Source organism: Schistocerca serialis, chromosome 3, assembly GCF_023864345.2.
Source record: "Schistocerca serialis cubense isolate TAMUIC-IGC-003099 chromosome 3, iqSchSeri2.2, whole genome shotgun sequence".
Lineage (NCBI taxonomy): Eukaryota > Metazoa > Arthropoda > Insecta > Orthoptera > Acrididae > Schistocerca > Schistocerca serialis.
In genome coordinates, this window is record NC_064640.1 from 920,305,433 (window position 1) to 920,316,479 (window position 11,047).

Genomic DNA, 11,047 nt, shown 5'->3' on the forward strand with positions numbered 1-11,047 from the left:
AGTATCATGTAGTAACACCATTGAAGAGGACCTCTGAGTCAGGGAATGAGAAGACTGGTCATGTTGATTGATTTCTTAGAGCCTTTGCGGTTGGCAGATGAAGACTCAGATGTTTGTTGCCTGCAGGGATGTAAAAAACCTTCAGGAGAGTATTCCTTTCTTCCTTTCCAGCCTGTCAGTTGTGTAGCAGGTGGTTTCACTGCAGGAGGTGAAGATTTGGCGGTTTGTTGCACAGCTGGAGGAGAAGGAGATGGTTATGCTACCACAATACCCAGTGATTTTACAACTGCAGTGCTGAATTTGAAGTTGCAAGACTGCACGGCCATGACATCCATGGAGTGAGTCATAGCGAGAATGGTACTGTCAGTGTATATGGTCTAGCCAACAACTTGTGAGCAACAGGGTAAGGTACTTTTTCCTTTGGCCAGATCTCCTGGATGGCCTGCTCATCAAGGTACATGGGACATTCTCAGGATGAGATGCCTGGTCGCCATTGCAATTGATACAGCAGGGAGAAGGAGGCAGGCAATTGCCCTTGCGAGCATCTCTATCACAGGTACCACATTTGGTCATGTTTCAACAGGACATGTGAGTTTGGTTGTAATGTTGACACTGGTAACAACACATCAGGTTTGGAATGTACAGACTGTGATCACTTCATAATCTTCTTTGATTTTTGGTGGAAGCACTACTCAATCAAATGTGAGAAAAAGAGTGTGTGTAGACAGTAATGTTGCATCAACCTTTTTCATTACCTGATGGACTGCAGTGATGCCCTGCACAGAGAGATAAGTTTGGATTTCTCCCTCCATCAGACCTCCAAGCAGCCTAGTGTAAATAACACCATGCAAAGAATTCAGCATTCAATGAGCCTCAACATGAACAGGATAGCTGTGGAGGAGTGAAGCAGCAAGCAGTTGTTGTGCCTGAAAAACACAATTGGACTCCAAAAGCAAAGTCCCATTACATAAATCGGAGCAAGATTTCACAGGGCCTGCAATTGCATCGACACTTTTTTGAATAATAAACACAAAATTTAAACTTGAAGTTAATTATTAAACATAGACAATTAAGAGGAAAAGACATCTTTATCACGTTTGTTGACTTCAAGAAGGCGTACGACTCCGTTGACATAACAACCTTGGTTAACATCCTTAGTGAGTTTGGAGCAGACAAGAAAACAGTCGCAATCGTCAAAGAAACACTTATGGATACCTATGCAAAAGTAAAGTTCCGTGGTGAGGTATCCAGACCATTCAAAATCAGAACAGGATTAAGACAAGGAGATGGGTTGTCACCTACCCTACTCAACTGTGTGTTAGAAAAAGTTATTAGAGAGTGGAGGAAGAAAACGACTGAAGAAGGAATACAAAAAATCAAATTAGGAAGAATAAAGGATGGATTAGAAGTAGATTGCCTCGCTTTTGCTGATGACTTAGTGATTCTGGCAGGAAGTTTGGAAGAAGCAGTCAAACAGATCAATATTCTGAATGAAACAGCAGAAAAAGCAGGACTGAAAATCTCCTTTGAAAAGACAGAGTACCTAACCAATGTAAAAGACGCACCGAACAATATTATTACAAAGTATGGCCAGATAAAGAAGGTTTCTAATTTCAAATATTTAGGGGAAATCATCCAGCCCAATGCTTCAGATAAAGAAGGAAATAAAACAAGAACAAGAAAAATGGAAATGGAATTCCAGCTAACAAAGAATGTGTACAACAAGAAGTCAGTATCAATTAACGCAAAAATAAGGCACTACAAGACTGTGATTAAGCCAGAGTGTCTGTATGCATCTGAATGTTTAGCAATGAACACTAACAAGGAAATGGAAGCTATAGCAAAAAAGGAGCGAAAAATCATTAGAAGAGAACTTGGGCCGAGGTTTGAGAATGGGACTTGGAAGTTTAGAAGTAATAGAGAAGTGTATGACAAAATTGAGAAAGTGTGAGATACTATGAGGAAGAGAAGAGTAAGCTTTTATGCCCATTTGAAAAGAATGAATGATGAAAGGCTGACAAAGAAAATATTCATGTTTTTTGACAAGAACCCCAGAACCCAAATTACCTAGTTCAAAGAAGTCAAAGCAGACTTAGAGGAGATGGGTATAGGAGAAGATGATATAACCAACAGAGACTTAATGAGAGACAAAATTCAACATTTTGAAGGATTTGAAGTGAAGAAGAAAAGAACTGGAGGAACAGTGTGGACAGAAGACCGAAGGGAGCAGCACAGAGAGAGGATGAAGACATATTGGCAGAAGAGAAAAGGGGAGGAGCGCAATAGGAGAAATGTACATTGAAAAATAGTTGTTTAACGCGGTCCCTAGACCGCCAAAATCGGAATTAAAAAAAAAAAAAATAAACACATTAAAAGTAGCAAAGGACTGATCTTCTTCAGTATGTGATACCATGAGGGATCAAGGTGCATCTAGAAAGTCATTGAATCTTTAGGCTCATTCCATTTGTGTGTAGCAGACATAGACTGAAATGATGATTGGCTCATTTTGAGGAAATCTCCAATGATTGCCAGCATCTGCAATGGCGTGCTCCTTCCAACTGGGGTCCCTCCGAGGGGGATCACCTTCCTTAGGTGATTGTTCAAACCCCAGGTCACACCTGCCAAACTCCTGATAGAGTGATGAATTTGCAATTTGGGAAGGTAACAGCTCGGGCAGGCACTCCTCCCTGGGCCTGGCCTGTATGAGGAAGTATGTGCAAACCCCACCTGTCAACATGGGGCTGGGAATTATGCACTACCCAGTCACCTGTTACATTTCAGACATGTAGGTCAGCCTTCAGGAGCACACAGGGAGGAAGAAGAAACAAAGAGGAATCTCAAATGTTGAAGCAGAAGAAGGGTAGGGCATGGCGAATGAAGAAAGAAAGAAAAGCAGTTGAGGGACTGTTCTGATGTCAAGATACTAAAACTTCAGAACACATTCCCAAAACTATCACAGACATATTCTTCAAGGAAGAGCCAAAAGAACAGCAGGAGGACAGGAATGCAGCACAGAAAGGGAGAAGTTGCTGCAAAAGTGTGTCACTGTCTTCATCTTCACCAAGTCACACTGTTGAAATATCATGCTAGAACAATGCTAATATCTGGCAGTTTAACTGACCCCTCAAGGTGTCGACAGATTGCCAGGAAAGTATGAAGCATTACATCAAAAATAATATAGAGTATTCACTTTCACACATGTGCTCCATGAAGCTGGATGGAAGGGTGTACATTGTGATTGTGATGTTGACTGTAAGGTACAAGAATTTGAGTATTCTGTAGAAACATGAAGATGTAGCATTTCCAATCACACTTAGATCTAAGCCAAATATATGCAAAATGCCTAGTAATAAATTGCTGACATCACGAATACAAACCTTTTGTAGAAATAAGAGACTGCAATATGCTTACAATAAAACTACAGACAGCAAGCTATTCAATAAATATTTCAAACTGAACACATCTGCTGTGAAGCCAAGAAAATGTGCAACTGGCAGTTTATACTCAATTCAAGTAGCAAAGCAAAAGCCACATTAAAAGCCATCAGTGAGACTGTTGGTAAAAATGAAAAAAACTCAATCAATAACATGCAATGAGAATGAAGATGGTGTTTCCTCTGAGCAAAAAATTTATGTGAAATATTCAACAATCACTTCATGAACATTCATGACAAACTTTCTTCTTTTATCAATCCTTCTGTACCCAGTCATTGTAAAAACTTTGTGCTGTTCCCAAGGTAACTTTTTTCTTTGCCCACTCACATCTACTGAAATTTGCAGTATTATAACACAGAGCCAAACAAATAATCCTGTGGTTTGGATAATATTGCTTATTATCATCAAAAAGCAGTCTGACATCATGTCGGTTTATTACCAGCTCTGTGTTGTTAACCAGCCATAGCTGGGCAGACTGCATCAAGATTACAATAGTATTACCACAATAAAATGAATGCAACACTTCAATTTAAACTATGATACTACAATTGATGCTATACAATATACTAAAGAGAACAACTAGATTATGATATACTGTACAATGATAATAGAACTATGAAATCAGTACTAGAACATAGTGTACTTAAACATCAGAGCTGCTGTTCTTGCCATAGCACTGAGTTCCGGCCCAGGTAGACACCATCATATCACCAGAGAAGAATTATTCAGTACTGTACAAAGGTTGCCCTTTAAATGAACACAAAATTTTAGTACTATATTGCTCCATTGGTAATGAAAGGATAGCCTTAGGTAGTGCACTCAACAGTTCGAAAGGTTAGGTTAGTGTCGTTTAACGTCCCGTCGACATCGAGGTCATTAGAGATGGAGCGCAAACTCGGGTTAGGGAAGGATGGGGAAGGAAATCGGCCGTGCCCTTTCAAAGGAACCATCCTGGCATTTGCCTGAAACGATTTAGGGAAATCACGGAAAACCTAAATCAGGATGGCTGGAGACGGGATTGAACCGTCGTCCTCCTGAATGCGAGTCCAGTGTGCTAACCACTGCGCCACCTCGCTCAGTTAACAGTTCGAGAGCCACCACGTGGAAGCTCTTTTTGTCTTTGTTAACAGCCAGGGCTTTCTATTCTGTCTCTATTGCCAGTGCTGTGTTGATGAAATTTATCTCTCTTTCTGTAGTGTTCATGATTTATCTTTGTATGAGCAAGGCAGTTGAATAAATATTGGCTAAGAACAGCCATAAATCCTAATCTAGAAACAATTGGTTTACAATTATCATTCTTTTGCATTTCTTTTACAGACTGCAGAAAGACTCCACCGCAGCAGCTCATGTCTCATTACAGGGTACACTGTTAGTAGCTACCGGCACTGGTCTGATATTACATCTTTTAATTTCCTCAGGAGATACAGGACCCAGGAAAGTTTGGAATATACAATTTTTGTGTGTTGTTGCCATGTTAACATAGTATGAATGAAAAAGCCCATGAGTTTAGTGGCTGCTGTGTCACCCAGTGATCCAGTATCACTGTGGCTGCATGTCATTCTCTGTGTTTTGTATTAATTAATTTTTATCTTGTTCATAGGAAGCCAGACCCTTGCCAAGCTTAATAGGGCTTCTGCTTGTTGAAAAGCCTGAGCAACACACTTGCTTGTTGAGAACAAATGTGGTTATCTGCAAACTGCAAGGTGTGCCCATTGGTACTTACGTCATTAACAAAAATCAGTAACAACAAAGGCACCATTACAGTTTGCTATGATGCACTCTGTTTCAACTTCTTTTCAGTTGAGTCTGCTCCTTGTCCTAATACAATTTTCTGTTTATTATTGAGGTAGGATTCAAGAATTTGCTCAACAGCTTCCCCATCACCATATGATTTTATATTGCTGAGGAGGGCCTTACATGAGGTACAACTGAATACCTTACTATGATCAAAAAGTATCAGTGCTGTACACTCTTTTCTCTTCAAAACCCTGACTTATATTTGTAACTAACTCAAGTACTGCTACTGTCATTGACTTGCCATATTGTGCCATATTGTGCATCACAAAAGAAGTTACATTCTTCAAAATGACTTAACTGTCTTAGAAAACTACTAAATATTTCAGTGAACAATGCATTTATTGTATATTAAGACACTTAAAAGGCAATGGAAGATGCACACACAAACTTCACACTGACTTTTGTAACAGAACTGTTGGAAACTCACAGTGAGAGACTGTGGTGTATGTGTTTTGTTTCAATGGTCACTTTAAAATATAGCACACTGGAAGTTCATTTTAAGTTATCTTCAGTGTTTTGTGCATAATAAAGAACTCTTGCTAACAATTCTCAAAATTTTCATTAATTATTAACAAATCATACCTGTGCTAGAGTAATTTAAAAGAAATTCCATGAAATTTCACTTTTCTGTACCAGCTGGTCATATAAACTAGTGTGGGTTGGTTAGCTATGAGTGCAACAACTACTGGCCTAAGAGCTTCCTCGGAACTTATTGCTTATTGAGTCTCCGAAAGTTAATCTTTTGAGAAAGGATATTGATAAATGGAGCTTTATATTCACTTTAATTAATTCTATAGTGAACTTTATGAAAGAAAATACACAACTGGTTATTCCTTTAGCTCACAAACTTTGGCAACCATACATTATGTTTGAGAAACTATGGTAGTATGTAACTGGGGGAAATTGTAGTTATAGGTTCAGATCAAATCTTTGGAACAGTGGTCCAAATGTTGTAACCATCAAAAATGGTGAAAGCATTGGTTAAAAGAGCAAGTAGTAACACAAGGGGTGCCTCAATTGTCACACTTTGAGCAATTCTGTTAATTATATTTTGCAATGATCTGTCCCTAAACATTCAGAAAGGTATGGTGGTAATGTCTTCTGGTGATACTATTATACTGTTCTTATCAACTCAAAACTCTGATTTTTAACAGAATTTACATTCGTCACTTCAAATATTCTGATAAATTGTTGAAAGAGTGGCTAATGAAGTATTATTTTATTTTGTTTTTAAATATTTGCAGATGTTCAGTTTTCGGTGTGCAGCCCACTGGTTACCTTTTATAGACTTTTGTACCTGAAAATAAAACTCCATTCTGAACCCTAGAAAGGAATACATAGCTGATATAGGAATTATTACTTCATCTAGTTATGTGATTGTGAATTGCTGAGAACCAGGAACACCACAAGTGAGTATATACATGTAACAACACCTAGGTCCATATAGAGGCTTCTAAAAGATGTTCAGTTGCAAAGTTTAACCAATATACACATTTTTTAATTTTATTGTGTACATTTCAGTATAGGCTTATAGTATGAATTGCTGTACAATGTGAGACCATGTAGGGAGACCATCTACTACATATAAAATACATACAGGGAATAACAGTGTATTAGTGAACAAACCAGAACAGGAAGTAACAAACAATATGAGAAATTAAAGCACACTGCACTTTTCACACATCTATTAGTTGATTATATCACCCCCCCCCCCCCCCCCCCATTCCACTCACCTAAAAGATGAGATGGATTTCGAATTTGACCTCAAAGCCAGCTTGTGTGTGGGTGGCTGTGCATGATGGACATGTAACTACAGTCAGTGACACAGCCAGTACTGTAGAATGATGGTTGGGAGGAGTGTCATTGGTAGCAGACAGAGGGGGAGGGGTGTGAGGTGATGGTTCCCCTGGTGCCATTGCGTAGCCACTGAAAATCGGTGGTAGTCATTTCCATGCATTCCAATGGGCTCATGATGAAGTTGCAGACCAGGTTTGGTACAGATATGGTGCACCGTAGTATGTGTGCCCCTGCCCTGTAGTTTTACGGGCCACTGTTAATCCATGGACACAGTCATGTGCAGAGCACGGATGCAATGCGGTGTCCTATGTTGTTCTAATGTTTTACGGGCCACTGCAAGAATAGTAAGTCTGTTGACAAAGTGTATCAGTCATTCATTTAGTAAATTGGTGGTCAGTGCAGGCTGTGTGATGAAATCGGCACCCAAAATAGGTTGAGCAATGTTGATTAACGCAAAAGTCCACTTGGAGTTCTTGAAGAGACCATTGTCAACCTCAAATATTTGGTGACCATATGTGTATATGACGGATTTGTTAACTGCCACTAAATTGGCCATAGTGTGTTGTTTTGCATCTGGGTAGAATGTAGTCAGCAGTGTGCTGATCTCTGATCCTGTTCGATTAATAATGTTTGGTAACGAACAACCTTTGTGATGTACTGTTATGTAGCCATTCAGTAGTTGGCAGCTTTGGAGTCATGCCGATACAAGCGGTAGGCTGAGCAGTCCTATACTTTATTTTTGATGTAGTCGGCTAACTGTTCTTAAACAGCAGGTGCTGTAAGTGGGTGTCCTGCTGTTGCACCTGAACCAAATCGTGTCTCGGCATTTGAGTGCAAACATGATTTCTTGCAATTAGCTGTCAGGTGACCAAAAGGTCTGAGGAACAGCTAACATTAGTCTGAGTGGTCCCATGGTTATGAGACCACTGTGGGCATGTGCAGGGGGTACGTTTGCTCTCAGCTGTCACAATCCATAGCTGTAACATTTCCAACAGCTTAGTTAGCCTCTTGACAGTAGCACGGAGAGTCCACACGTTCTCGAGAACTCTCTGTGACTTTCAGGTGGAGGTGGCACGGTGACGAGGCAGCAGCACGTTGGGCTGGTCTGGAATGGTTCAGCTTTCTTCAGAGTGAATGGAAGTTATCGTGGCAGCCACTGTGGCATAAGTGTCAAGCAAGGTGTGTGCTTCATTGGTAACTAGTATAGTGGCTGCTCATCCTGAGCAATTAAAGTTAACCTCACTTTGCTAGCAATTGTTGTTGTCAAATGTGTAACAGCAAAGCATCCAAACTGATAATCATTCCATGTAGATGTCTCCAGAATTCAGATGGTATCATGTCCTCATGCCTCTCATTGTATAGCATTTGCATGAGCCTCTGACCCATCGATTTTGTGCAATGTGAAATTAGCACCACCATGAGAGCATTGTAGGCTTGGTGCAGGGACGATTGTAATATAATGTCCAACACCACTGAAGTAACATGTTGATCAAGATCACTGAATGCTAAAGTGAACTGTTCAAAGTGTCACTAATTTTCTGTTTGAGAATGCTCTCCATTTACTGCAACTGAATTGACAATTGACTAGGCGCAAACAGTGGGGCCTGAACTTGCAAATACAGTGTGGGAGGACTGTGGAAGCCAATGAGTGGATATTTCTGTTTATCGCACAAGTGGTATCAGTGAATGTGAAATGACTGGAAACATGTTCACTCTGAATTTGATGTCTTACGACATTGTTGTAATTATGTGCAAAGCATTGTTATGTGGTTATATCACTGTGTCATGACCAGTGTGGTTTAAACCGTGATGTTCAAAAATGGATCAGCATGTGGCACAGAATCTAGCAGTTGAAACACAGGAGACAGGCACTGTAGAATCTCAGTCTCATTTTTAATTACCTGGATGGCGCCACTGACAGAATATAGAACATTATGAATGGTATTCATGACTGTACTTATCTATATGAATTGCAGCAGATAACCTACCCAAGAGAGTAGAGTTTCTTCTTTGGGTTCACAAATTATGGAAGGGCACTATCTCCTAAACATAAAATACATTCACGGACTAACAGTGTAATTCACTGAGGTGTCAAAAGTTATGGGATGCCTCCTGTTATCATGTTGGACCTGCTTTTACCCGGAGTAGTGCAGCAACACGTCATGACATGAACTCAATAAGTCATTGGAAATCCCTTGCAGAAACATTGAACCATGCTGTCTCTATAATTGCGAGTGTTGCTGGTGCACAAGTTTGCGCATGAACTGACATCTCAATTATGTCCCATAAATAGTTGAAAGGATTCATGTCGGGCAATCTGGCGCCCAAATCATCCACCTGGATGTTCTTTAAACCGACCGCGAACAGTTGTGGCCCGGTGACGAGGTGCACTGTCATCTATAAAAATTCCATCATTGTTTGAAACATGAATAGCTGCAAATGGTCTTCAAGTAGCTGAACATAACCATTTCCATTCAATGATTGGTCCAGTTGGACCAGAGGGGCAAATCCATTGTATAAAAACACAGCCCACACAAATATGGAGCAACCACCAGCTCCCACAGTGCCTGAAATTTGGTACTGTTGACACATTCTTGACACTGTGGATCTCGGAATATTAAAGTCCCTAATGATTTCTGAAATGGAATGTCTCACAAAACTAGCTCCAGCTACCATTCTATGTTCAAAGGCTGTTAATTCCCCTCATGTGGCCACAGTCAGGTTGGAAACCTTTTCACATGAATCACCCGTATACAAATGACCACTCTGCTAATGCATTGTCCTTTTATACATTGTATACGTGATACTACCGCCATCACTAGTCTATGACTTTTTTCACCTCAGTGTAAACCACACTTTATTGTGCCCAAATACAAAAGACACAGGTATACACATTACCAAACAAACCAGAACAGAAGCAACATGAACATGAGAAATTAGAGAGACACTGCACTTGTCACATATCTATTAGTTGATTACATCACTTCCACAATCACATTTTGTCAATTCCCAAAGTAAAAGTTGTTATCAAAATTATTCATGGAGCTATTGATTACATGTGAATGCTTTGGTGTAGATGAAAATAACTGAATACCTTGTCCCCACTCAGTATTTCAATTATGCGGGCAAGTAATGTAGAATAAGTGTTTGAGTCTATTCTGATATGACACTTGTGGCAAAATTGCTATATGGGCAAGAGATGTTTATAGGACCTGACAATGTCAACACAGCAGTAGGACTACTACCTAGAAAGTATTGTGAATAATTGTGAATATAGTGAAATGGAATTAGATTAGATTCAGTTTTCGTTCCAGGGGCCCAAAAATGAAATGATTCTCTTGGGTGTGAAAAAAGTCAGAATGTGTTTTTTTTTTTTTAAAAAAAATAATAATAATCTGAATATGAAACATAGCTATGTACTTTTAATAAATTTATCATTCACAAAATACCTAATCTTTTCAGTTGTGACCAATTGCTGTCAAAATTGAAGATCTAACAGTGACTGTTAAGATAGTCATCTGTAGAGTAGAAGAAGTTGTCTACCAAAAAGTCTTTCAAACTCTGTTTAAACTGTGCTTCATCTGAAACCAAGTTTTTAATGGATGCTGGTGATTTATTGAAAATGTGTGTTCCTGAATATTGGACCCCTTTCTGGACAAAGATAGGTGAGTTTAGGTTTTATGTAGTTTGTTCTTATTCCTATGTATTGAGCAATTGGTTGGAAATAGAGATATATTACTTGCAACAAATTTCATTAAGAATAAATATACTTGGAAGAAATGGTTAGAATTCAAAGTTCCTTGAACAGGTTTCTACATGATTTTCCTGAATTTACACAAGAAATGAGTCTTTCTTACATGTTTTTGGATGCTAAAAACTTTTGCTCGACTTTGCAAGTTACTCCAGAATACGATCACATATGATATAATAGAATGAAAGTAAGCAAATTACGCAAGTTTTTTTTTATATCCACTACATCTGACATCATTCTCATTGCAAATCCCTTCCCAGCAGCATTT